General features: G+C 29.8%; 1 protein-coding gene across 3 annotated transcripts in view; it reads left to right on the top strand.

Annotated features, from left to right (window-relative positions):
• The window catches only part of LOC126889985 (UNC93-like protein), a 398,517-nt gene that overhangs the window by 110,014 nt on the left and 262,714 nt on the right, over nucleotides 1–25,789 (top strand). Inside the window, exon 1 of one of the 3 annotated variants that reach the window (XM_050658777.1) lies at nucleotides 921–1,329. The exons of the other annotated variants lie outside the window; for them this stretch is intronic. The gene's annotated coding sequence lies outside the window, so the exon portion shown is untranslated. Of the gene's footprint in view, nucleotides 1–920; nucleotides 1,330–25,789 lie in introns of those variants that run through there. 3 annotated transcript variants of the gene reach the window in all.

Raw genomic sequence — 25,789 nt, 5'->3', positions numbered from 1 at the left:
GACCCCTAGCCGATTTACCACAACTGTCAAATACCAATTTCAGTACAAATATAATGCTAGACTGTACGGTGTACTCATGGACGTATAAATAAAGATATATTTATACGTCCATGGGTGTACTCAACAGTAAGATCAACAGCGACAATACAACACAATCTAACAGAAGCTATAATGAAGGCATTACTAAAATAATACACTTTCTCAAAAATTGTAAACTGTGTAACAAACTGGAGGATTTCTCAAAATATTCGTATTTTTCAAAATTACTGTGTGTAAAATTTTTTTTAATTAAAAATAAACTATTTCGCTAATAACCATAGGGTTGATGCGGTGAAAAAAAATGGAAACAATAAATTAAAATATATCTGTAAAGAGCAGTTCACTGAAAAATCGTTAGAACATTTTTTAACGTGAAATTACAACAGCATAATTATAATTCATACAAAAACATAACACAGTAGAAATTCACATCAAAAAACAAACTAAAACTCAAATAAAATGTGCAACCACTAGCCTAATTTGCACCAAAAATGCAATCTGCAAGATGACGTACAAATTCGCTAGACAGAAATTCACATCTTATTATGGTACAATATTATAGTCAAGTACCTATATAATCTAAAAAAATTTAATTTTCTATATCATTCCACTTTAATTTTAAAACATTTAAGCCTACGGCAAATTATCTGAAAACACAAAAAAAACAAAGGTACCTACTGAGTCAAAAACAATAAACAGTAGAAGAAGAAATAATAACTGTTCACTAGAAATTAAATTAAAAATTGTAAAACACCTGCGACAACAAAACCTGTCAGTCAACTCTGAACAATATATTTTCCAGTAAAACTTAAATCCAAAAAACAAATAAAACCTAATAAATCTCGATACATTATCTCTTCTCAAATAAATGACGTCCCATTATCAAAGCTTGAAAAATCAGTGTAAGAGTACTCGCTGCCGTATCAGAAGCACGTGAACCTCCTGTCTAAAAGCTGGTCGCAGGAAAAAGTTTCTGCAGTACGTCCACCACTCTCTACCATCAGTGGTTCTCTTGTCAGTACCCACGTCGCTCTTGGTCGTCGAAGATACCCAAAGCACCCACAGTACGTTGCGAAAAGGTGGATCTCGTTTCGGTATACTTCGTCGCGATTTTTAAGTAAACCTGGGTTTACACTTGTCAAAAACGGCATTTGCTCGTGATTCGTGTGTGACATTTAGCTGGTATCAGGGAAAATTCTCTAAAAGTTATTCGCCTGGAAGAAAACGGTGATTCTGACGACACACAGCCTAATTAAGGGCTGGGAGCAGGTTACATCTTTATAGTTTTATGTAAGTTTATACTTTTATTTTTTATGAGAGAAAAGTAAGGCTAGTTTAATTCTTCGTGTTTTAGAAAGACTGTAAAAAAATACTAAAACCATAATAATACTTTAAGAGGAACAGATATCTCTATACAGTATATTATTCATAGAGTATTGGTAAAGTTCAAAATTTTTATTCATAAAAAAGAAAAATTAGACAACATTAATCAAAGAAAAATTAGACAAAGAAAAAACCATTGATGTCACGTAAAAATCTGATGCAGATATTTGAGGGCTCTCAAAAATATTTGACAGATAGCTGTCAAAAAATTCGCAAAGACGTACAGATGATTTTTCTTTAATTTTTTATACAATCAAGTAAAAAACATATTTTTTGCCTATTAAACGTGTCTCGTAAATTTGAGAGAAAAATGGTTCAAATAAAACCTGGAGAACATAAGAAATTTTTTAATTTTGAGAATTTTCATATTAAAAATACATGAACAACTGATAATTGCAAAAATCCCTCATCTTTGCAGTAATTTATAAATGTTAACAACTTTGTTTTTGCATATTAATATCCAATATAACTAATACAAATTTTGGCCGTCAATGAGTTATTAAAGTGTGCTTAATTTCAAACAGATCCACCAAATAGTTAATAATTTACCTATTCAATTTGTTTATTCCAGATATAGCCCAGTAAATGAACGGGAAATTCGGCGATACCGTGTAATTTTCAGGGGCAACTTCGAATTGCATGAAAATTTGGATCTAGGTTCTACCTACCCTCCACTTCAAAGTTTAATTTGTGCCGTTGGTTGCTTTTACTTGGGGGGTGATAGTCACCCCTTCTCCGGGGGTGAAAAAACATACGTTCAAGATAAGACCGGAAATAAATAAATTGATTGATTTTAAGCAACTTTTGTTCTATAGAGGTTTTCACGTCAATACTTTTTGAGTTATTTGCAATTGAAGATGTTGATTTTTCTACAAAAAAACTACGTTTTCAGACGGTTTTTCGCAAATAACTCAAAAAATAAATATTTTATCGAAAAAAATATCCTTAGCAAAAGTGTAGCTTATAAAAAACGCAAAAAATGGTGTATCAGTAATGCCTATCTATCAAATAAAAACAAAGTTGTAGCTCATGAAAAATACGTTCTTATTCGTCTAATTCCAAATCGAATATTTCAAGGTGAAATCACCAAAAAATTAAGCACTTTTCGGGAAAAACTCATTTAACCTTTTTTAAAATGTTTACAAAAAGCTTTGTTTTAATTGTTAACAAAAGTTTTAGCATTAAAAATAAGCGAGTTACGCTCAAAATAAAGTTGGCCCTCTTTTTTTTTGTAAAAAATCATGAAAATCTCGCCATAATTTACTTACCTATCTATTTTTTTATATGATCTGTCAGTCTCACCGGTTTAAAGTGTTTATTTTTGAAAGGGTTATAATTGAGAAAGCTAGAATGGGTCACTAATCACGAGTGTATGCAAATTTTGAACAGCCATATCTTACCAATTTTTGTCTTACGGAGAAACAAAATGAAACTAGAATATTTATAATAGCAAAACCTACATTTTTTTACTCTTTAAGATTTTTCTTATCACTAATACTTTTTAAGTTATTTTGAAAAAATTAAGTTTTTCAAAAATTTTTAGAAAAAATTTTTTTACTATAAAACCAAATGTTTTCAAAAATAAGCAATTCAAACCAATCAAACTTACAGATCATATAAACAATACACATACAGTTAAAATAGACGGTAAAGCCAAACGATTAATTTCATTTAGGGTGCTAAATAGAGGGAGGTTTTCACGATTTTTTTTACCAAAAAAAAGGGGCCAACTTTTTTTTAGTGTAACTCGTTTATTTTTGATGCTGTGAACTATTGTAAAAAACAAATAATAAACTTTTTTCGGTACTTTAAAAATGTTAATAAGGTTTTCCCGAAAAATGCTTCTTTCTTCGGTGATTTCGCGTTGGAGTTATTCGATTTGGAATTAGACGAATAAGAACGAATTTTTCATGAGCTACAACTTTGCTTCTATTCATTTTGTAGACTTTACTGGTACACCATTTTTGTCGTTTTTTTACAGGCTACACTTTTGCTAAAAATGTTTTTTTCGATAAAATATTTACTCTTTGAGTTATTTGGGAAAACTGTCTGAAAACGTAGTTTTTTTTTGTCGAAAAATCAACATTTTAAATCGCGAATACTCGAAAAGTATTGACTTACGTAAAAAACTTTATAGAACAAAAGGTTCTTAAAATAAATCAATTTATTCATTTCCGACCTTATTTTAAACACGCATTTTTCACCCCCTGAGAAGGGGTAAATGTCACCCCCAAGTAAAAGCAACCAACAGCACAATTTCAACTTTGAAGTGAAAGGTAAGTAGAACCTAAATCCAAATTTTTATGCAATTCTGAGTTGCCCCTGGAAATTACACACCAAAACGGTCATTTATTTGGCTAATAGCGATTTTTTCACTTATCCAAACGGTCACTCCAGAGATATTTTGTAAATCGCAATCGATTGTTTTGAGCCTTTTTTAAGATATATTAAAATAATCTTTAACATTTTATTAAATTGATTAATAAAAAACAGTTCGAAAAATGGCTAAATTTTTGGCTTATAAACGTTTATAAAAACTTCGTTTATGTGTGACATCGTTTATGTCAGGCATTTGTAAGTAGGCTCAATGAGAAGCTAGTGAAAAAACACACTTTCCAAAAAATAGAACTTTCTTTGACCAATAGAAGGTAACATCTTTTTCCATTGTTTATTAACATTAAAAGTTGAAAATTTGATGGTATTTAAATGAAGATCTAAATTTTATGTATCTAAAATGTTTAAGAAACGTTTTATAGGCAACAAATTATTTTTTCATTTTTTATGATTGTTAAAAAATCAACGCATAATTAGCTGTACGTTTTCAAGGAATTGGCTTCAACTACCCCCCAAATACCTTTTAAAACCTTCAATTACCTGTATAAGATTTTTTCGTATTTTTCCCTATTCACTGCTAAATTTGTTAGTAGCTTAACGGTGTTTAGCTGGACAAACTTTGATGTATGGAAACACTGGAACAGGGGAAGTTTTAATTTACACCAAGGAAATAAGGCAAAAATATACCATGTTCGGTACACTTGAGCAGCCAGGTTGCAAATGGGTTTTTTGGGTACTATATACCTAATAAATTATAAATACAAAAATGCCCGTCACAGTTCGGACGAGAAACTTAGTTATTAACAAATAAGGGTCAAAAATGAAAGTTTTTTTGTTTAAATTGCTACAGGTGAAATAGGGTAATGAAATATCTTATGTATAATATTTTTCTTTTAGTAGATGGGCCAAGGTTTAAAATAGCGCTTATTGAATTTTGGTCCGATCATTTGTTGTTTCGGATATTGCAAAATAAAACTAAAATTTCGAAAGTAAAAAATTTGCTATAACTTTTGCGAAAATGAATATGAGACTTTCATATTGCACGAAAAGTTGGGTGAAACAGTCCACACAATGCACAAAAAATTTTAAGACGATTCGTCAATTAATTTAAGTTTTATTAAATTTGTTTATCGCAAAGAGCTTTTTTTCGCAGTGTTATTGTTCAGAAAATAATAAGGATATAGCAATTCTGTGAAAACAATATGAAAGAAGAATAGTCATATTTTCAAAGCGTTTAAAAAAATCATTGAAAAACCATTTTTGTCACTCACAAAATATTTTACTAAAATAGAGTCATTTTTGGCTTATAAACAATTTGAATAACTTTGTTAGTGTTGACTGTAGGCTAAAACTACAATGGAATTTGAAAAACTGGTATTTTTATACGAATTTTAAAAGAAAAACTTTTCGTCTAGGTTAATTACGGTCACAGTTAGCCACTTTTTTTATTTAATTGACGGCTACTTTGTTTATAACAATTAAGCAACCTAACTTCAGCTATTTTGAAGTTGAAGATATATAGTTTATGCGTAAAAGTCTGAGTAAACTTTGAACCTCAACAGAGTGGTTAATAAAGTTTTAAAAATGGCGTCCGAAAGGAATTAATTCGTGGCCGGTGGAGGGAAATTAATAAAACCCGTGCACTCAAAAAATTAAACTGATTCTGCAAAAATATGCTGCGATTAATATCGCCGGAGCTTGTTGATGGATTTTGATCATAATTTTTTTAATTTGTATGTATTCGTAGTCTTATAGAGTACGTTATGTACACACATCCTCACCTAACATTACAAAATGTTAGGGGGAACTCCCCTTATCACTCAGGGATATGAAAAATAGATTACGACCGATTCTAAGACCTACCGAATATACATATATAATTTCATAAAAATCGGTCAAGCGGTCTCGGAGGAGTATGGAAACTAACACTGTGACAGGAGAATTTTATAGATGTAAATATGTAGATGGCTATTAACAAATAGGGGTTGGTGATATAAGGATGAAAATTAAGGGTTGTGTGTATTTTTTAATTCTACATCATATAAAATTAAGGTAGATAATTTTGTCCAAAAAAATAAAAAAAAATGTCAGGGGGGCAGCCCCTCTAATAACTTATGGGTATAAAAATAGATTAAAACCTCTTCTCCATCCTATAGATATACGTGTAAAATTTCATAAACATCGGCCAAGCCGTTTCGGAGTAGTATGGTAACTAACACTGTTACATCAGAATTTGATGTATATAGAAGTAACTGCGAATTAAATAATAAAAGTGGCTAACTTTAAGCCTAATTAACCTAGGCAAAAAGTTTTTTCTGACAATTCGTGTAAAAATACCAGTTTTGGAAATCCTAAAGTAGATTTACTCTATAGTCAATATTAGCAAAGCTATTCAAATTGTTTATAAGCCAAAAAGACTCACTCTATTTTACTAAACTTTTTTCGGAATGATAAAAACGACTTTTTAATGATTTTTTTAAACACTTTGAAAATATAACTATTCTTCTTGCACGTGGTTTCCGCAGAATTGCTATGTCATTATTATTTTCTAAACAATAAGATTGCGAAAAAAAAAGCTCTTTCCGATAAATAAATTGAACGAAATTTAAGCTAATTGACGAATCGTCTTAAATTTTTTTGTGTATTATATGGAATATTGATTCAACTTTTCGCGCAATATGAAAGTCTTAAGTCCATTTTCGCAAAAGTTATAGCACATTTTCTATTTTTGAAATTTTAGTTTTATATTGCAATTTCCGAAGCAAAAAATGATCAGACCAAAATTCAAAAACAGCCATTTTAAACCTTGGCTGATCTACTAAAATACGAATACTCTAAATAATTTATATAATTACGCTATTTTTACCTGTAGCGATTTAAACGAAAAAACTGCCATTTTTGACCCTTATTGGTTAATAACTAAATTTCTCGTCAAAACTGTGACGGGCATTTTTGTATTTATAATGTATTAAGTATATAGTACCCAAAAAACCCATTTGCAACCTGGCTGCTCAAGTGTCTCGACAAAAACCTTATTTCTCTGGACTAATTGTGGAACAGGTTACCAGTTTCGAACGTCACACTACGAAAACGTCCCATGTATTTTGTCGGACAGAACTTCCAATTGATTTGTTACCCTTTCATTAATCTCTCATGTAAAAATCTGACTGCTATTACTAACCAACATGATTCCTGTCATTTGACATGTTCTACTTGTCGGACTTATTAAAATGCCCAACATAGTTGTCGAACAAACATTATTTTATATTTATTATATAAAGTTTGCTATTGAATAAACTTAACAACAACTTGCTAGTCTTCAAAATCATAAACTTGTCAGGATGACACGTTCTAAAATCATGTTCCACAAATTAAAACTTCCCCTATTCCAGTGTTCCCATACATCAAAGTTTGTTCGACTAGACACCTTTAAGCTATTAACAAATTTTCAGCTTGCTATTAATCAACTTTCTTTTCGTACGCGGGATCCAGGCCTATGGTGTTTTTGGAATTTATGGGGATGTCATAATTCTGTTCAAAAATTTTATTGGAAAGAAAAATAATTTGAAAAAATTCCAAAACGAATTAATAACAATATACTTTTAAAGTAGCCCTATTTAATTTTTCCTATCGAAAAAATTAATGGGAATGGGAATGGGAATTGAATTGATGAATTGATGGGAATTGAATTGATGATTTGATTTGATGGGAATTGAATTGATGACTGGTTTGATGGGAATGGAATGACCAACAATTTGTGCATGTACCATAGTTGTGATTCAACAGCATTATTCATAACAAATACACTGCTATTAAAATATAATAAAATTTATGAAAGATAAAAAGTTAAATGGCTTTTAAAAGTTAAAAAACTAAATTTATATTGTGTTCATTTTAGTTATCTCTCATCATACTCCTGCCAGTACATAAACAAGTACTTTTTATGTCTTTAAATATTTATAATTTGCAGTAAAACTGAATAATTTACTAATGTTAGTATTTTTTATCTTAAATTTATTATATTCAAAGCTTTTTGTCTATATACAGGGTGCGCCAAACCTCTGGTTTTCTTTGATTGCGGCTAAATTATGAGATATACAAAAAAATGTTTTTAACAAAATTAATGTATATCGAAGCCGTCTATAATTTAAAATTATTTTCGATTATACAGGGTTAGTCAGAATGACGGTACAAACCAAAGTTGTGTTTTTTAAATGGAACACCCTGTATATTAAATCATTTTTAAATATATTTTTTAAAAATATTAAGAATTTATATAAGGTATTATAGGCCTAAAGTTAACAATTTTCGAAATATATACACTTTTATTGAGAAAAATGGTAATATTCAAGGGGCTGTGAATTAGGCTTTTAAGGTAATAAAAATTTAAATGACATGTCAAAGTTTTTTTAGTATACTGTTATTTTTAAATAAATTAACGCATTTGACATATTTCCATAAAATATACAGTGTGATCACTATTTGCAAATACAAATTTTTCTCATTTTTTTTCTACAAAACATTTTTTTGCAAAAAAAAATAATTATAATCTGGTTTTAGAAACATACATTAAAATATCAAATATGAAAATAAAAACGTAATTAAAGATTAAAATAAATCGTATACTAGTACAATTCAATTGAATTTAATAACTTAAAATTATTTTACAAAAAATATTTTACCATACTAATGAATGCATAAATTAGTTACTAAATTAAATAAACAACCAAATTTGATATCTACCCTAGTAACTTTTCTACCACAGCAACTTTCCTGTACCAAATTAATTGTAAGTTATATTGTATTTACGAGTAAGATCAGTTAAACTTTTAATTTACCTTTTAAATTTACTTACATCTTGAGAACATAATAAATATAAAGTGTGCTTTGAAACAAATGAATGTTAAATGTATCAGCCAAATTATTTATTAAAATAAATAGTATTTAAAGGTGCCACAATAGCTGGTAATACTTTTGTAGTTGAAATTTTTGTAACAATTTTTTATATTCTAAATTTTAATTTTTCAACCGAACAATTGGTGGATATGACATTTTTGTTTTGGGCGAAACCATTAGAAATTATTACCAGCTTTTTTGTGACACGACTACATAGATACTATTTACTTCATAATATACTTCTATAAGGTTCATTTGTTTGAAAACATACTTTATACGTTCTCAAGATGTAGGTAAATTAAAAAGTTATTAACTGATCTTACTCGAAAATACTATTTAAATAGCAAAATTAGGTACTTAAATAAAGTTACTAGGGTAGAAAAATTTCTAGGGTAAATTTTAAAATTGGTTGTTTAATTTTTAATAATTAATTTATCCATATAAATTCCTTATTAGTATGGTAAAATATTGTTTTTAACATAATTTTAAAGTTATTAAATTCAATTAAGTTGCACTTGCATACGTTTTATTTTAATCTTTAATTACGTTTTTATTTCTATCTTTGATATTTTAGTGTGTGTTTCTAAAATCAGATTAAAATTTTTTTTGCAAAAAAAATTATTTAAAATTATCGCGGATGTAAAATATCCGCGAAACGTAAAATCTATAGTTCTTTTTAAAATATTTACAAAACCAAACATGCAATGCACATACAACCTTATACTAAAAGAAAGGTCGTAATATTTACTACAAAATGCAATACTAATATACAGGGTGTTCCATTTAAAAAAAATGAGAAAATTTTGTATTTGCAAATAGTGATCACACTGTATATTTAATGGCTATAATTAGAAGATATTAAATTATTTAAAAATGACACTATATTATAAAAACTTTGACCTACCACTTAAATTTTTATTACCTTGGAAACATAATCCACAGCCCTATAAATATTACCATTTTTCTCAATAAAAATGTAAATATTTCGAAAATTATTAACTTTAGGCCTATAAGACCTTATACAAATTTTTCATATTTTTAAAAACTATATTTAAAAATGATTTAATATATAGGGTGTTCCATTTAAAAAAACAAAACTTTGGTTCGTACCTTCGTTCTGACTCACCCTATATAATCGAAAATAATTTTAAATTATAGACGGTTTTAAAATACATTAGTTTTGTTAAAAACATTTTCTGTATATCCCATAGCTTAGCCGTAATCAAAGAAAACCAGAGGTTTGGCGCACCCTGTCAGTGGCGGCTCGTACCACTTTAAGAAGGTAGTGCCACAACTCGGGCAGCCGCCAAAATTTTTAGTGACGGATTCACGATATTGTCAAAAAAAGGTATACTGACAACAAAAACTAAAAAAAATATGCGCGGATACTTTTATCTTATGTACATATCTTAAGTTTATTGATCTGAGGTGCCAAGCAATTGTCCAACATTGATCAAAACAGTTCCGTAAATTAATTAATAACAAAAACCTCTTAACCTACCACCAGCATTTACTGCTGATAGTGCTTGAAAATTGTTATTACGATTTAGTCTCTATTTACCAATTTATAAAAATAATACTATTTCATTATTCAAACATATGCACAAATTTTTGTAATGTCACTTTTAAAGTTTACGATATATAAAGTTCATTCTTCTATTTTTTGGTTGCAAAGTTTTCAATGACTTTATAATTAAAATTATCAATACTATTTACAAAATGCTTTTCTGCAGATAGCATACCTAAAGCACTAGGTTTCGATGTAAACATCGAAAAACAGCGTTCTGCTTCAGATGTTGGTATAGGAATGGTAACTAAAATACTTAAAAGTTTAATAGTTTCTTCAAATGTGCTTTTTAAACCTTCCCTCTACAATAAAACCGATAGCGAAACAGCCCCAGAGGTAGTACTTAATTCGTCTCGCTAATACAGTACCTACTTCTAATTCAGTTTTAAACCGAGTTTTGCTTAAAAATTAAAATTGTCTCCATGGTTCATTAAGAAATGATTCGGAAAACTGATGCTTACAAGCAGAAAACTTTCCGACATAAATAAATTAGAAGCAACTAAATGTCCGGAGAAGACCTTTGAAAGATCTGGTACTTTGAATAATATGAACCTTTAAGTCGTTGTCTAATTCGGCGCTAAAATTGACCAGCTCCTTAAATATACCTCTATTTTCTGAATTTTCTTTTTCGTCGTGACCTCTTAAAATGCTAACTCGAAAGCTCCACAACACCTTATAACATTTGTAGTTTTTTTTCTAGCAAAAAACCACCAAAAAAATTTTTAAAATACTAATCTTTATTGTCAATTAATAAATTAAACTTAATAAATAATCAAAATATTATCAAAATACCCACGATCATGATGCACTAAAAGTTTAATTATAAATACAAAAACTTTTTAACAGAAAATATACATAATAAAAGCGACAAACCAGCACGTAAAGAAACTCAAAATAAATAGACCTGGCTTCATACCCTCGTGCCTGGCACAGAGATTCTAAATTCTAATGTTAAGGTATACTAATAGTCCAATATAGCTCTTTCTCTGTCACTTACATATAATGCTCATAAAATCTTTCTCTCTTTACTCGTGCCAGTACTGACTTCAGCGCGAAGGAGATTCTCCTGTCGAATACTCTTCGCTGTCGGCAGGGATTGTATTGCGCCCATAGTTGCCATATTTTATATAATTTATGAAGATCAAAAGAAATACACACAAAAAAATTAATAGGAATTAAAAAGTTTTGAAGATAAAAAATATGTTTATGGATAGTTAGCAAGGTAGTGCCATGGCTCTATGGCACTACCGCACGGGCCGCCACTGCACCCTGTATATTTAAATTGGAAAAGACTAATTGCCGTTTTGACCTATATATATTTAATCTCTTTTCATGATTTCAATTTGTTGATTAACTTTTTTACTTCAACAAAAATCCTACATTTTAATTTTAATTTTTATAATCGTTGAAATCCCTGCTGATCTAAATTTTCCTAGTAGTCTAGTAAAATAAAATTTCACTACATGTAAAACAAAATGTAAATTCGTACAGGTTGAAACAAATTTTATATCAAAGTTTAGGTGGGTACAAAATATATTTTCAAGAAAGTATCCAAATCACACAAGGGGATCATTCTTTAAATAATTAAAAAGGGGTCATTTTCGCAAAAAAATTACTTTTTTAACTGCTGAGGTCATTCAATTACTAATGAAGGTCTATAGGATTATTTTCTGAAAAGCTGAAGGGTTAATCTTTCACATTTAACTTACTAAATTAAATTTGACCCCCTATTTATTTAAATAATTATACATGAAACTTTAAAAACAAATTTGCAAAAAATTATTTTTAGCGTTTTAAATAAGCACTATAAAATATCTTATTTTACAGGAGAAGTTGCACTATGCTATCAGTATTAATCAAAAAAAAAATTAGTCCAAAAATATTTAATATTTTTTGAGATATTGAATTTGTTTATTAAATGTTACTCTATTATCAATTGCAAAAACACGGTTGTTGCCAAAGAGATATTCACCTGTATTAAATCTTACTAGTTTTATTTTTATGTATATTTTCGATAAATGCATTGATAAATTCAAATTTCAATTAAACTTCCCCCTAAAATGACATTTGAAAATTATTCAAATTTGTTTATAATTTGTTTTTTTAATAACGTCGCGGGGATTAAATATTTTGAAATGCCGTTTCGATAATTGGGTTTCTGGGAATTTTTCACTAATTAACAATTTTTTTTGTCTTTTTTTCCTCTTCTTTTTTTTTTCTTGGAGTTATATTACTACGGGCCCTTTTAGGGTTAAGTTTCATTAAGAATGTCGAATCTCTAAGTTATAGATTCTAGACCTAAAAATATTAAGATTGGTCTAAAATCACTTAAATAAAATGTGGCTGGTTACTGAGTTACAGGGTGTTTAATTTAAAAACTAAAAATTATTTTTACCAAGTACTTTCAAACTATTTGACGCATCCTTATCATACTTGTCAGAAAGTGTGGGTACTATACAGTCTACTAAATTGTGACAAATAAAAGTTTCTAGCTACTACCAGAGGCGTACGACAGGGGATAATTAATGGTTGACCCTTTCCAAATTCTACGCCACTGAGGGAATTACTATTTTAGCGAAATTTTTAGATTCTCCAATACTTTATATGTAAATAATATACTCTTTACTGGTAACGATTAAGTCATTAGTTTTCGAGATATTGGACGTTAAAAATGAAACGGCATAGTTATTTTGATTCATTCATTCATTTATTTTAAACTTCCGATATCTCTCAAACTGATGACTTTATCGATACCAATAAAGTTATTTACATACAAAGTATTGGAGAATCGAAAAATTTCGTTAAAATAGTAATTCACTCAGTGGCGTAGAATTTGGGAAGGGTCAATCATTCACTATCCCCTGTCGTACGCCTCTGGCACTAGCTAGAAACGTTTATTAATCACAATTTAGTAGGGTGTATAATAGCCACACTTTCTGCCAAGTATGATAAGGATACGTTAAATAGTTTTAAAGTACTTGGTAACAATAATTTTTAAATTTTTAAATAAAACACCCCGTAGCTCAGTAAGTAGCCACATTTTATTTAAGAGATTTTAGTTAAATCTTAATATTTTTAGGTCTACAATCTAGATCTCATAGACTCGACATTCTTAATAAAATTTAACCCTAAAAGGGCCCGTAGTAATATACCTCCAAGGAAAAAAAGAAGAAGAAAAAACGGCAAAAAAATTGTGTTAAGTAGTAAAAAATTCCCAGGAACCCAATTATGGAAACGGCATTTTAAAATACTTAATCCCCGCGACGTTATTAAAAAAACAAATTATAAACAAATTATAAACAAATTTTCATTTGTATGAGTTTAATTGAAATTTGAATGTATCCATACAATGATCGACAATATACATAAAAATAACAATAATGAGATCTTAAGCAGGTGAATATTTCTTTGGCAACAACCGCGTTTTTGCAATTGAAAATATAGTAACATTTAATAAACAACTTCAATATCTCAAAAAATATTAAATATTTTTCGACCAATTTTTTTTGCTTAATACTGGTAACATAGCGCAACTTAGTCTGTAAAATATGATATTTTATAGTGCTTATTTAAAACGCTAAAAATAATTATTTGCGAATTTGTTTTTTAAGTTTTATATACAATTATTTAAATAAATAGGGGGTCAAATTTAATTTAGTAAGTCTTCTGTGAAAGATTTACCCTTTAGCTTTGTAGAAAAAAATCCCATAGACTTCATTGATAAGTTAATTACCTCAGTAGTTAAAAAAGTGTTTTTTTTTGCAAAAATGACCCCTTTTTAATTATTTAAACAATGATCCCCTTGTATGATTTGGATACTTTCTTGAAAATATGTTTTGTACCCACCTAAACTTTGATATAAAATTTGTTTTAACCTGTACGAATTTACATTTTGACTTTTTTTTATTTTATTAGGCTATAGGTTTTGAAACTGTTTTCACAGGGGTGTAACCAGAAAATGGTCCCAATAAAGTTTTTAATTTAATATTATTTTATATTTTATTAAAATTTGACTTGAAAAAGATTATTATTAAAACTTAATCATTTACGAATAATTATAAATCCTGACAACTGTGATGGTAAAATTGCATAAAAGATAACACGACGTAATTAGATGGATAATGTTACATTGTGCACTTTTATACTCATTGTCTCTGATTTACAAAGCTTGGTTAATGTTTTATCGCAATTTTTATCTTCTGGGAATTATCGTTTAATCTCACAGTTGTAATTATCTCTTCGTTTTTTTTCTAATTATATCTCCACAGAAAGTGTAAATTATCAAATTAACCGGGTGTAATTTTTATGGAAGATCTGGGTCATATAATGTGTTGTTTATTAAAGCAGGAACTCTTGATTGTCACTACTACTCAAGTCGGTATAACGTTCTGTAGTTCAGGGAAATAAGGAAAAAAATAACCTGTTGGTGACACAGCCCCCTCCAGGCCGAAACCAAATTTTTTGAGTAGTATGGACATCTATATTAATAACATATACTATGTTTCCTGCAGCCGATTTTGATGATATATATAGTTATAAATTATAAGCAAATGAAGATCAAAAAACGGTAAATTTTCGCTCTTTTCACCTCTAACCAAAAAGTTAAGTATTTTAAACAAATTTGAGAATGAGAAACTCATAAATCGTATAAAAAAATTTAATATGGCGTTCGCTGAATATGTCTATCCTTTTTGATTGCTTAGAAAATTGCAAAATAAATCATAAATTTTGAGTTTTTATAAATATTCATAACTTAAGTAAAAATTAACTTAGAACGTTCTTATTATATGGAATGCTGAGACTTCTGGTGCTTAAATCATACCCTAAATTTCAAAGCAATTGGTCAAATAGTTTAAAAGGTATTTAATTTGTTTATCCCAAATTAATTTTTTTTGCAATGCTATAAATCAGAAAATGATGAAGTAAAACTAATATTTTGGATAGTTTATGAAAGAAGAAGATTAATACTATTAATTTAATAAAAAAATTACAAAAAATAATTCTACATAAGTACTGCAAAATTATTTTGCAAAAACATGTGAATTAAAAAAAGGGGGGCTAACTTCGTCTCTAATTGTTCTAGGACAATTGTTTTTCTTTCTAAATGTGTATCAAAATTCAGTCTTTTCAAATATGAAAAAATAATTTTTCTACGGGTAACGGTTAAAAAGATATTCTAACTGTTTATAAGTAAACAAAAAATCGACCTGTTTTTGCAAAATAATTTTAGACTGTTTAAAATCACTTTTTGTCATTTTCTTTTAATTAAGTCAATAGTATAAATGTTCTTCTTCCATAAACTGTCAAAATTCTTACTGCAACCTCATAATTTTCTGACTTATAGTGTTGCACAAAAAATGAATTTGGGATAAACAAATTAAATAACTTTTAAACTATTTGACCAATTGATTTGAAATTTAAAATATAATTTAAGCACCAGAAGTCTCAACAATTGGTGTAATAAGAAGGTTCTAAGTTAATTTTTAGATAAGTTCTGAATATTTATAAAAACTCAAAATGTATGATTTATTTTGCAATTTTCTAAGCAATACATATTCAGCGAACGCCATATTGAAATTTTTTAGACGATTTATGAGTTTATTACTCTCAAATTTGTTTAAAATGCTTAACTTTTTGGTTATAGACGAAAAAGGCGAAAATTTACCGTTTTTAATCTTCATTTGTTTATAACTATGTATATCATCAACATAGGCTGCAGGAAACATAAAGGTTATTAATATATGTAGATGTCCATACTACTCAAAAAATTTGGTTTCGGCATGGAGGGGGATGTGTCACAAGAAAAGTCTTATTTCTCTGGACCATATCCGTCGTTTTCCGATTTCCTATCGCCACTTTCCGGTTGTTCTATATGTTATCTTCTATGTCTCTTTCTCTCAGTTTTTTGTTTGTTCCTTCACTTTAACTTTTTCTTGGTCTACCTAGCTTTCGCTTTCCTTCTGGTTGTCATTTTAGTGTTTCCTTTGGTATTCGTTGTTCATCTATTCTTTGCATATGTCCGAACCAGATAAGTTGATTTGTTGATAAGTCATCCGTGATTTTTCGCTTGATTCCCATTATTTCTCTAATGCGACCGTTGGTAATCATTTCTCTTCTAGATCTTCCTGCTTTTCTCCAAAAATTAATTTTGGTTGCTCTCAGAAAAACCAAAAAATATAAAGAGATTTGTATAAAGAGATATAAGTGAAAACTAAAATGGCACAGTGCAATAAAAAAATAACGAAAAGCCTTATTGTAGGAACAATATTTTTATAAACATGATAAAAGGAAAAGAAAAGGGGGCAGGAAGAAAATAAAAATTAATTTCATGCGAGCGTATACATAGATCATTAAAGTTATTTTAAGAAAAATAAAGAAAATAATTTTTGTTTTATAAAAAAGTGCTTAAGTAAATTACAAATGTCAATCAAAAAGGGAGAAATTCAGAAAATACTGGAAAACTCTACGAAACAGTGCAATGGTTTTTTCTAAAAAGGGCTAAATATTATAAAACAATTACAATTTATACAGAATAAAACGATAAGACAATTTAGAATACAAATTAAACTTTCGTAATGTTTTATGCATAATTAATTCGTAATTTGTTTATCACTATCACGCCTCGCTTTTCAATAAGGTACTTTGACCTACTTCATTATTTTCTTTTATACATTTATAATATTCGCATTCCTATCAAATAAGATACTGACCTACATGACGATTTTTTCTTATTTTCGGTTTCCATAAATAAAAAAATTAAATCAAAATTAAAATTTTTGAAGTTATACTTCTTTAGTGCGCGAATTCATCAAAAATGTTGGTACCACGCGCAGATTCGCAGATACATTATTAGTGCAGAGAAATAAGATTTTTCTCGTGACACATCCCCCTCCAGTCCGAAACCAAATTTTTTAAGTAGTATGCACATCTATATGTTTCCTGCAGCCGATTTTGATGATATACATAGTTATAAACAAATAAAGATCAAAAGACGGTAAAGTTTGGCTTTTTTCGTCTATTACTAAAAAGTGAAGCATTCTTAACAAAGAGAATAAGAAACTCATAAACCACATAAAAAAACTTCAATATGGCGTTCGCTAAATATATCTATCCTTATTTGTTGCTTAGAAAATTTAAAAAAAGGTCATACATTTGGATATTTTATAAATGTTCATAACTTATGTAAAAACTAAGTTAGAACCTTCTTATTACACGGAATGCTGAGACTTCTTGTGCTTAAATTATATTTTAAATTTCAAAGCAATAGGTCAAATAGTTTAAAAGTTATTTAATTTGTTTATCCCAAATTCATTTTTTTTGCAACACTATAAGTCAGAAAATTATGAGGTTACAATAATACTTCGGACAGTTTATGAAAGAAGAACATTATACTATTACCTTAATTTAAAAAAAGATGACAAAAAGTAATTCTAAACAGTGTAAAATTATTTTGCAAAAACATGTCGATTTTTTGCTTACTTATAAACAATTAGAATTTTTTAAAATTGTTTAAAACGTTACCCGTAGAAAAATTATTTTTTAATATTTAGAAATACTGAATTTTTATACACATTTAGAAGAAAAAACAGTTGTCCTAGGACAATTAGGGACGAAGTTAGCCCCCCTCTTTTTTTAATTCACATGTTCTTGCAAAATAATTTTGCAATATTTAGAATTATATTTTGTCATTTTTTTAAATTAAATTAATAGTGTAAATCTTCTTCTTTCATAAACTGTCCAAAGTATTACTGTAATTTCATCATTTTCACATTTTCTGACTTATAGTGTTGCAAAAAAAATTAATTTGGGATAAACAAATTAAATATCTTTTAAACTATTTTAACAATTGCTTTGAAATTTAGGGTATGGTTTAAGCACCAGAAATCTCAGCATTCGGTAATAAAAAGGTTCTAAGTTAATTTTTGCATAAGTTGTGAATATTTGTAAAAACTCAAAATTTATGATTTATTTTGCAATTTTCTAAGCAACCAATAAGGATAGATATATTCAGCGAACGCCATATTGAAGTTTTTTATACGATTTATGAGTTTCTTACTCTCAAATTTCTTTAAAATGCTTAACTTTTTGGTAATAGACGAAAATAGCGAAAATTTACCGTTTTTTATCTTCATTTCTTTATAACTATGTATATCATCAAAATCGGCTACAGGAAACATAAAAGTACTTCCTTTAAAAGTACTTCCTTTTTGAGTTCTCTAAAAACCGTCTCCATCTTCGAAAAACCGTCTAAAAACATGTTTTATTTTGTTAAACATGAACATATTCACTCGCAAATAACTCGAAAATATTGACTTAGTGAAAAAACTCTATAGAACAAAAGTTGTTTAGAATCAGTCATTTTATCCAATTCCCCATCATTTTACAAAAATGGAGGGGATGTAGAATTGTAAACTTTTTCTTATATAATACTAGACAATTTCAACTACCTATTCCCAAATTTTCATCCTTCCTTTATTTTTTTTTTGGGGGTCAGATTGTTCTTTGATCGAGCTACATGGCTGTTCTATTGATGTCGCCCAACAATATATGCATTTCAACTAAACGAATCGATTTATTACTCGAATTGAACGGAAATACGAACAATTAAAATTATAGTGATAAATTTTGTAGCAACAAGGTAATATATCATCACTCAGTAATGGTGCATATACAAAAATATAAAATAGCTTTCGAAATTTTAGTGTTCGTGAAAGTAGGTTAATCGACTTTGATTCTCGATTTTATATAACACTGTTAGTTGGTGTGTACAAGGCACAACATGACCTGCACAAATCGGAGCTGAAAATTGTTGTGTGCATAACCCCTCACTTTGGAATGTCTGCATTATCAATGCATAAATTCTTGAGCATGTTTATGTTCATTATTTATATTAATAGGTCTGGATCCCGCGTATGAAAAAAAAGTTGATTAATAGCAAGCTGAAAATTTGTTAATAGCTTAAGGGTGTCTAGTCCGACAAACTTTGATATATGGGAACACTGGAACAGGGGAAGTTTTAATTGTGGAGCAGGTTAAAAATTTGGAACGGTCAGATCACGAAAACGGCACATGTATTTTGTCCGACAGAACAGACTTAAACTCTCCGAACAGAGATTAAACTCTCATGCAAAAATCAGACTGCTATTTATCACCAAATGGGCGTTTTAATGAGTGGAACATGTAGAATATGTCAAATGACAGGAATTATGACAGGTGATAAATAGCAGTCTGATTTTTGCATGAGAGTCTAATCTCTGTTCGGAGAGTTTAAGTCTGTTCTGTCGGACAAAATAAATGTGCCGTTTTCGTGGTCTGACCGTTCCAAATTTTTAACCTGTTCCACAATTAAAACTGCCCCTGTTACAGTGTTCCCATATATCAAAGTTTATCCTACTAGACACCCTTAAGCTATTAACAAATTTTCAGCTTGCTATTAATCAACTTTTTTTTCATACGCGGGATCCAGACCTATAACGGCAATAAGACTTCAAGGAAATTCAGGTGAAATGGTAATCGATTAACAGTCAAGGTTAAAATGATTAGAAAGAAATATTGTACAATTACAAAATAGTAGTAAGCTGTATATTCCAATCCATCTTATTTCATACATTAAAAAAGCAAACTAAACTATATAAATACGAATATTTTGGATCCCGTTTCCTTGTTCAATCCTCGTTTCAAAGTTATTATTAAAAGAATAATTTGAATTAACTTTTTCAGTCATTATTCTTTCGTGATTTACAGAATGTAATTGAGCATGTAAAGGTAACTCGCATGCATTATTCCAATGTTACCAAACGTAAATGCATATAATAATCTGTTTAAAAAGGACAAGAGTTATGCAGCACCGTTGTTCAATGGCAATAGCTTTATAAGCTCTTTAAAATACTTGAGTTCATTGTTTAATTACTCTATAAGAACCCTGAAAATAAAAGATTGGCTGCTACTTGAGGAAATTAAGTGATTAAAGTGGGAGGAAAAGTATGAAACCGAATATATAGCAATATAAAAAGGAATGAATCCCTCTCATTGGTTGTATACCATAATAAAAATTACTAAAGAAGTAAAAATCTTCCCTTGTAGATGGTATATAATTTATTTAAATTTTTTTTCTAAAATAGATCCAAGTTGAATTCAAAGTGGGTACATCACTAGTACATTACAAACAATTGTTTTCGGACTAATCAGTCCATCATCAGGTTAAAGCTCCAGATCCAAAGCAGTTGAAACAAGCTACTGAGGTAGGTCGAATGACCTTACCAATATAAAATATGAGCCCTCTCGGCTACATCGAGACTGACAATAAGTCGATGTTAAAAGAATAAGGTATATTTAAACCAACATGGAGTTTTCATATTGGCTTCAAACTACATGGTTATGTTGAATACAGTAGGAAACAGACTTTTCCTACTGTCTTCAACATAACCATGTAGTTTTAAGTCAAGATGAAGACTCCATATTGGTTTAAATATACCTTATTCTTTTAACATCGATTGTCACTCTCGATGTAGCCGAGATGGCTAATGTTTTATATTGGTAAAGTCATTCGACCTACTTGTTTCAACTGCTTTGGATCTGGAGCTTTAACCTGATGATGGACTGATTAGTCCGAAAACGTTTGTTTGAAATGTACTAATGATGTACCCACTTTAAGTCCAACTTGGGTCTATTTTAGAAAAAAAATTTAAATAAATTATATACCATCTACAAGGGAATATTTTTGCTTCTTTAGTAATGAATATATAGTAATTATTTTCTATTGCTACTATGTATGGCGAAACATAATATACAGTGCTTTTCAGATAAAGTTATCCTCCCTTAAATAACTTTTGAACCACTGATTTTTAGAAAAAACGAAAAACACGTCAAATAATACTTGAAGGGGGAGACATTATGCCATATTTAAGCTTGCCGGGAAAGGCACCCTCTCACCCCCCGTATCATCCCTTAATTTTTTTTTAATTACTTCCACCTTTTTTATTTAATATTTAGATTCTCCTCTTTGTACTAATGTCAAAAATGTATAACACTTGATGATTAAAGTGGTATATGAGAAAAATAAACAAAAAAGCAAGAAACCTGGATTAAATAACAATTATTTTTTTAACAATTTTATAACATTTAAAATGAACATTTCATTACGAAAAATTTTAACAATAATTATTCAAAATTTTAACAATAATTATTCAATATTTCAATAGTCACTTTGAATAATTATTGTTAAATTTTTTGGTAGTGAAATGTTCATTCTACTTGTTTGTATGTAACAAAAATTGTTAAAAAAATATTGTTTTATACTCTCGTAAATTAACATATACTCATAAACTAAACACTTTAAGCATCGTGTGTTATACATTTTTGAAATCAGTACAAAGAAGTGAGTCGAAACATAAAATAAAAAAAAGTGGAAGTAATAAAAAAAGGGATGATACGGGGGGTGAGAGGGTGCCTTTCCTGACAAACTTGAATATGGCATAATGTCTCCCCCTTCAAGTATTATTTGACGTGTTTTAGCGTTTTTTCTAATAAGCAGTGATTCAATAGTTATTTAAGGTATATTTTTATCTGAAAAGCACCGTATATAAAGGGTGGCCGGACTAAAATGAAACAAGCCTTTTCTGGAACTACGACAACATTTTTTGAAAAACCCGGGGAAAGGTAAAATTTTGATTAAAGACAGACAAATTTTTCTGGTATGTTCGATTGTTTTACTTTGACCCCTAAGCCAGGATAAGATTCACCCCAACATGTTTTAACGGCAATGGGTGTAAATTAAGATATCGTTTAAACGCCCTTGCAATTCCCTATACATTATTCTTAAAATTTTTAAATTGCGTCCAATACTTTATTTGATTTAAAAATAAATACATTTTAAAACTAATATTTTTAGCTGGTTATTTATTTCATTAGTAGACCAAATGGTGGAACTGATAACCTCCGGCGTCCATGCAATGATAAAGGTTTCTAGAAACGTTCTTCCACATTCCGAAGCATTTGAGGAGTGATTCGTAGGTATTTGTTGACAATAGGGAACTTGCCCTAAAAAATTTTTTTGCATAAAATTGTTAATTTATGTTTTAAAATGTTATATTCAAAATATTACGTCTTAACAATGATTAGTGTACGTACAACATCTAATCAAAGTTCCGCGCCTAAAATTTCCGTTTTAAACAACTTCAAAAGCGAGACCTGGGGTCTGACGTCACAGGCCACTCGTATCGTTTGCCCGTTCGGGGTAGGCTATTGCATTTAATGCAATTTGCCCATAGATAAATAATATAGTTGAAATATTTTGTTTTACTCCGTGGCAAAAATGATTTTTTCTGTGACAGGCAAAATATTAACATTTTATCTGTGTTGACATGTATCAAAAAGTTCTTTTTTATGAAATTACTTTTGTCGTTTCTTGTGTTGAAGAATAAAGAAGAAACAAGTAACTTAAAAATAAACAAAACTTTTGGTAATAAAAGTAAGAGTAACTAAAAAGTATTGGTGCTACTATAGTATGCGGTCTACAGACGGGTTTCTACTATAGCTTGCGGTCTACCGAGGGATGCGGTGTAAGTGTAAGCTGAGATGATAAAGATATTAACTTGTAAAATTACAATAATGATTCTTCTTATTTATGCGTATTATTAACTTTGTAAAGAAGGATTTTGTTGGCTATGTACACGTTCTATCGGTACGTCTGCTAATCACCATAATCTTTTCTCAGAAGGCTTTGAACACAATAATGAAAGGCTCCAGTAGGTACTAATAAACATTACAATAAAATATAATCTTTATTATAATGCAAATTACACCGTAATCTTTTCCAGGATATACGAAATCCTTCGATTAGAGGTAGGTAGATCAAACCCACGGGGTAATATAATGGTACCAAACTATTGTTATAAACGGTTTAAACATGCTTATTAATAACTCTTACTTATTTGCCTTGACACCTCGCATTTCTCCAATAGAATAGCTTTCACTACTTTTTATAAAAGTTGCCACGATGAAGACATCAACGGTAGGTAAGTCAATCAGATTGACCTTTTGAAAAACCCTCGTCCGTCATATTATGCGTTTTAAACTCTTTACAAAGTAGCACTCAACTTTATCAATTTCAGTTTAAAACTAAGCTGATTGGGGAACTACTTATTACAATATATAAGATGAACATAAATAATACCTAGGAATTTTCCATTAAAGACAATTAAAATGTAATATACCCGTGATACCTACCCTAATCGCGTTGTTTCCGACTAGCTAGCCCGGGGTTGACCGTGGCCCGTGACGTCGGACCAATAGAAGGACGTTCAAGAGCCTCCTAAGATATTTGAATTTTATAGCATTTTCAAAGTGTCGTAATTAGCGTGCTGGTTAAAAATATTTGTTTTTTTCGCATGCAAGCGTTTTAAGATCATGTTACCTATGTTTTTTAATATCATTTTAATATTTAAAAATTTATGCAAGTTCCCTATTCGTTGACGTAAGTCTTCTAAAGATACGGATCTTCTTCTTCTTGATGTGCCTATCCGTGACGAATGTTAACGATCATCATGGCAATCTTCACTTTATCTGCAGCAACGCGGAAAAGCTGCACAGATGTTGTGTTGAACCAGGTTCTGAGGTTCTTTAACCAGGATGTTCTTCTTCTTCCTGGACCTCGCTTTCCAAATATTTTTCCTTGCAGGATGGCTTGTAGGAGGCCATATCTGGATTCATTTCGCATAATGTGTCCAAAGTATTCCAACTTTCGAGATTTGATGGTGGTTAGTACTTCTCGGTTCTTCCCCATTCTTCTAAGAACCTCCTCATTTGTGACCTGATCAGTCCATGGGATTTTAAGAATTCTCCGATATAGCCACATCTCAAATGCTTCCAATTTTCGGCACATATCCTCGTTCAAGGTCCATGATTCAACACCATAAAAAAGGACAGAGAAGACGTAACATCTCAGCATTCTTACTTTTATACCAAGAGAAAGGTTGTGGCTCTTGAAAAACGCCCCCATACGGTTGAAGATTGATCTAGCTTTTCCGATGCGCGCTCTTGTTTCTTGGTTATTGGTCCATTCTTCATTTATTATGGTGCAGAGGTAGTTGTAGTGCCTCACTCTTTCTACAGGGGTTTGGTTGATATAGAGTTGACCTTCTGTTTTTTTTTCTTGCTAACGATCATAAGCTTTGTTTTCTTTACGTTTATATTGAGTCCATATTGTTGACTACAATACGTGATTTTGTCCATGAGGACTTGTAGGTCTTCTAGGTTGTCCGCAAATACTATGGTGTCATCTGCATACCTGATATTATTTAGCCGGTACCCGTTTAGTGGAATACCTTTTTCAGTTTCGTGCAAAGCTTCGATAAATATTTTTTCAGAGTAAAGATTGAAAATTAGGGGGGACAAAATGCAGCCTTGCCTCACTCCACGCATGATTTTGACATATTCGGTGAGTTCACCGTCAACTCTGAGGTTTGCAGTCTGGTTCCAGTAAAGGTTTCTAATTATTTTTAGATCTTGGTTGTTAATTCCTGCTTCTTTTAGTATTTGCATCATCTTGGCGTGTTGTACTCGATCGAAAGATACGGATGATATTCTATAATTTTTTTACTTTTTAGTGTTGCCACAAAAAAATCTAAGGCAGACAAATTTGGTAACAGAGGAGGCCGTTCGATGCTGCGTCTCCTACCAATTCATTACCGTAGAAAATTTTAGTCTAAATATTGACGAAACTAAATGTGAATTTTAATTTTTTTATTATACACAGAAAAAACCTCCGATCTTGTGTTAAATTATTACACTTCTTGATACTACACTATTTTTCCAAGGTAACATGTAACTAATTTGACATTTGACACATTTTTCCCGTTTTGTCTGTTTAGTCTATAATTTTCAACCTTACTTTATTTTGTCATTTGTCAGTGTTTAATCGTTTATAATATCTTCAAAGACTTTTTAAACACCTTCGGTATATTGTTTAAAAATGGATCATTTCAAAAGATAAACGGTTGTCTTGATACTAGTGCTGCATGTATCATAATCAAATGAATACGAATTATGTAAACACTGTTTTGACGAATGTCCAAACTTTTTTAAGTAAAAGTGGTGAACGTGATGACTCACGTGTTTGGAATTAATATTTTGGAAAGTATAAAATTAGAGCAAATAACTACTAATACATAACTACATTAACTCAAAATTTAAAATCTAAATTATTTATGTCTCAAAAAAAACCGCACAACTGCGTCGATGAAAAAAAAAACGTACAAACTCGCAATTTAAGGTACTATTTGTTTATTTACTTCATTAATTTTAGCTATGTTTTAAATCCTCAGATTTAAGTGAGGGAAGATAAAAATCCAACGTAGCTGATACCAGCTGGTAATGAGAGATTTCCACTTCTACTATTATTGGTAGGGATCAACGAATAAACTTTCACCGAGCAGTAAGACTCTAGCTCTCTCCATTATTAACCTGACTCCTACTCATAGTAGAAGGTAGTAGTAGGTAGTAGTAGGAGGTAGTAGATAGTAGGTCTATCGACCTACTTTATTTCGCTCAAATAGTATCCTTCAACTCAAA

This window comes from Diabrotica virgifera, chromosome 8 (genome assembly GCF_917563875.1).
Source record: "Diabrotica virgifera virgifera chromosome 8, PGI_DIABVI_V3a".
Taxonomy (NCBI): domain Eukaryota; kingdom Metazoa; phylum Arthropoda; class Insecta; order Coleoptera; family Chrysomelidae; genus Diabrotica; species Diabrotica virgifera.
Note: the sequence above shows the minus strand (reverse complement) of the source record. Positions and strands in the feature narration are given on the sequence as shown.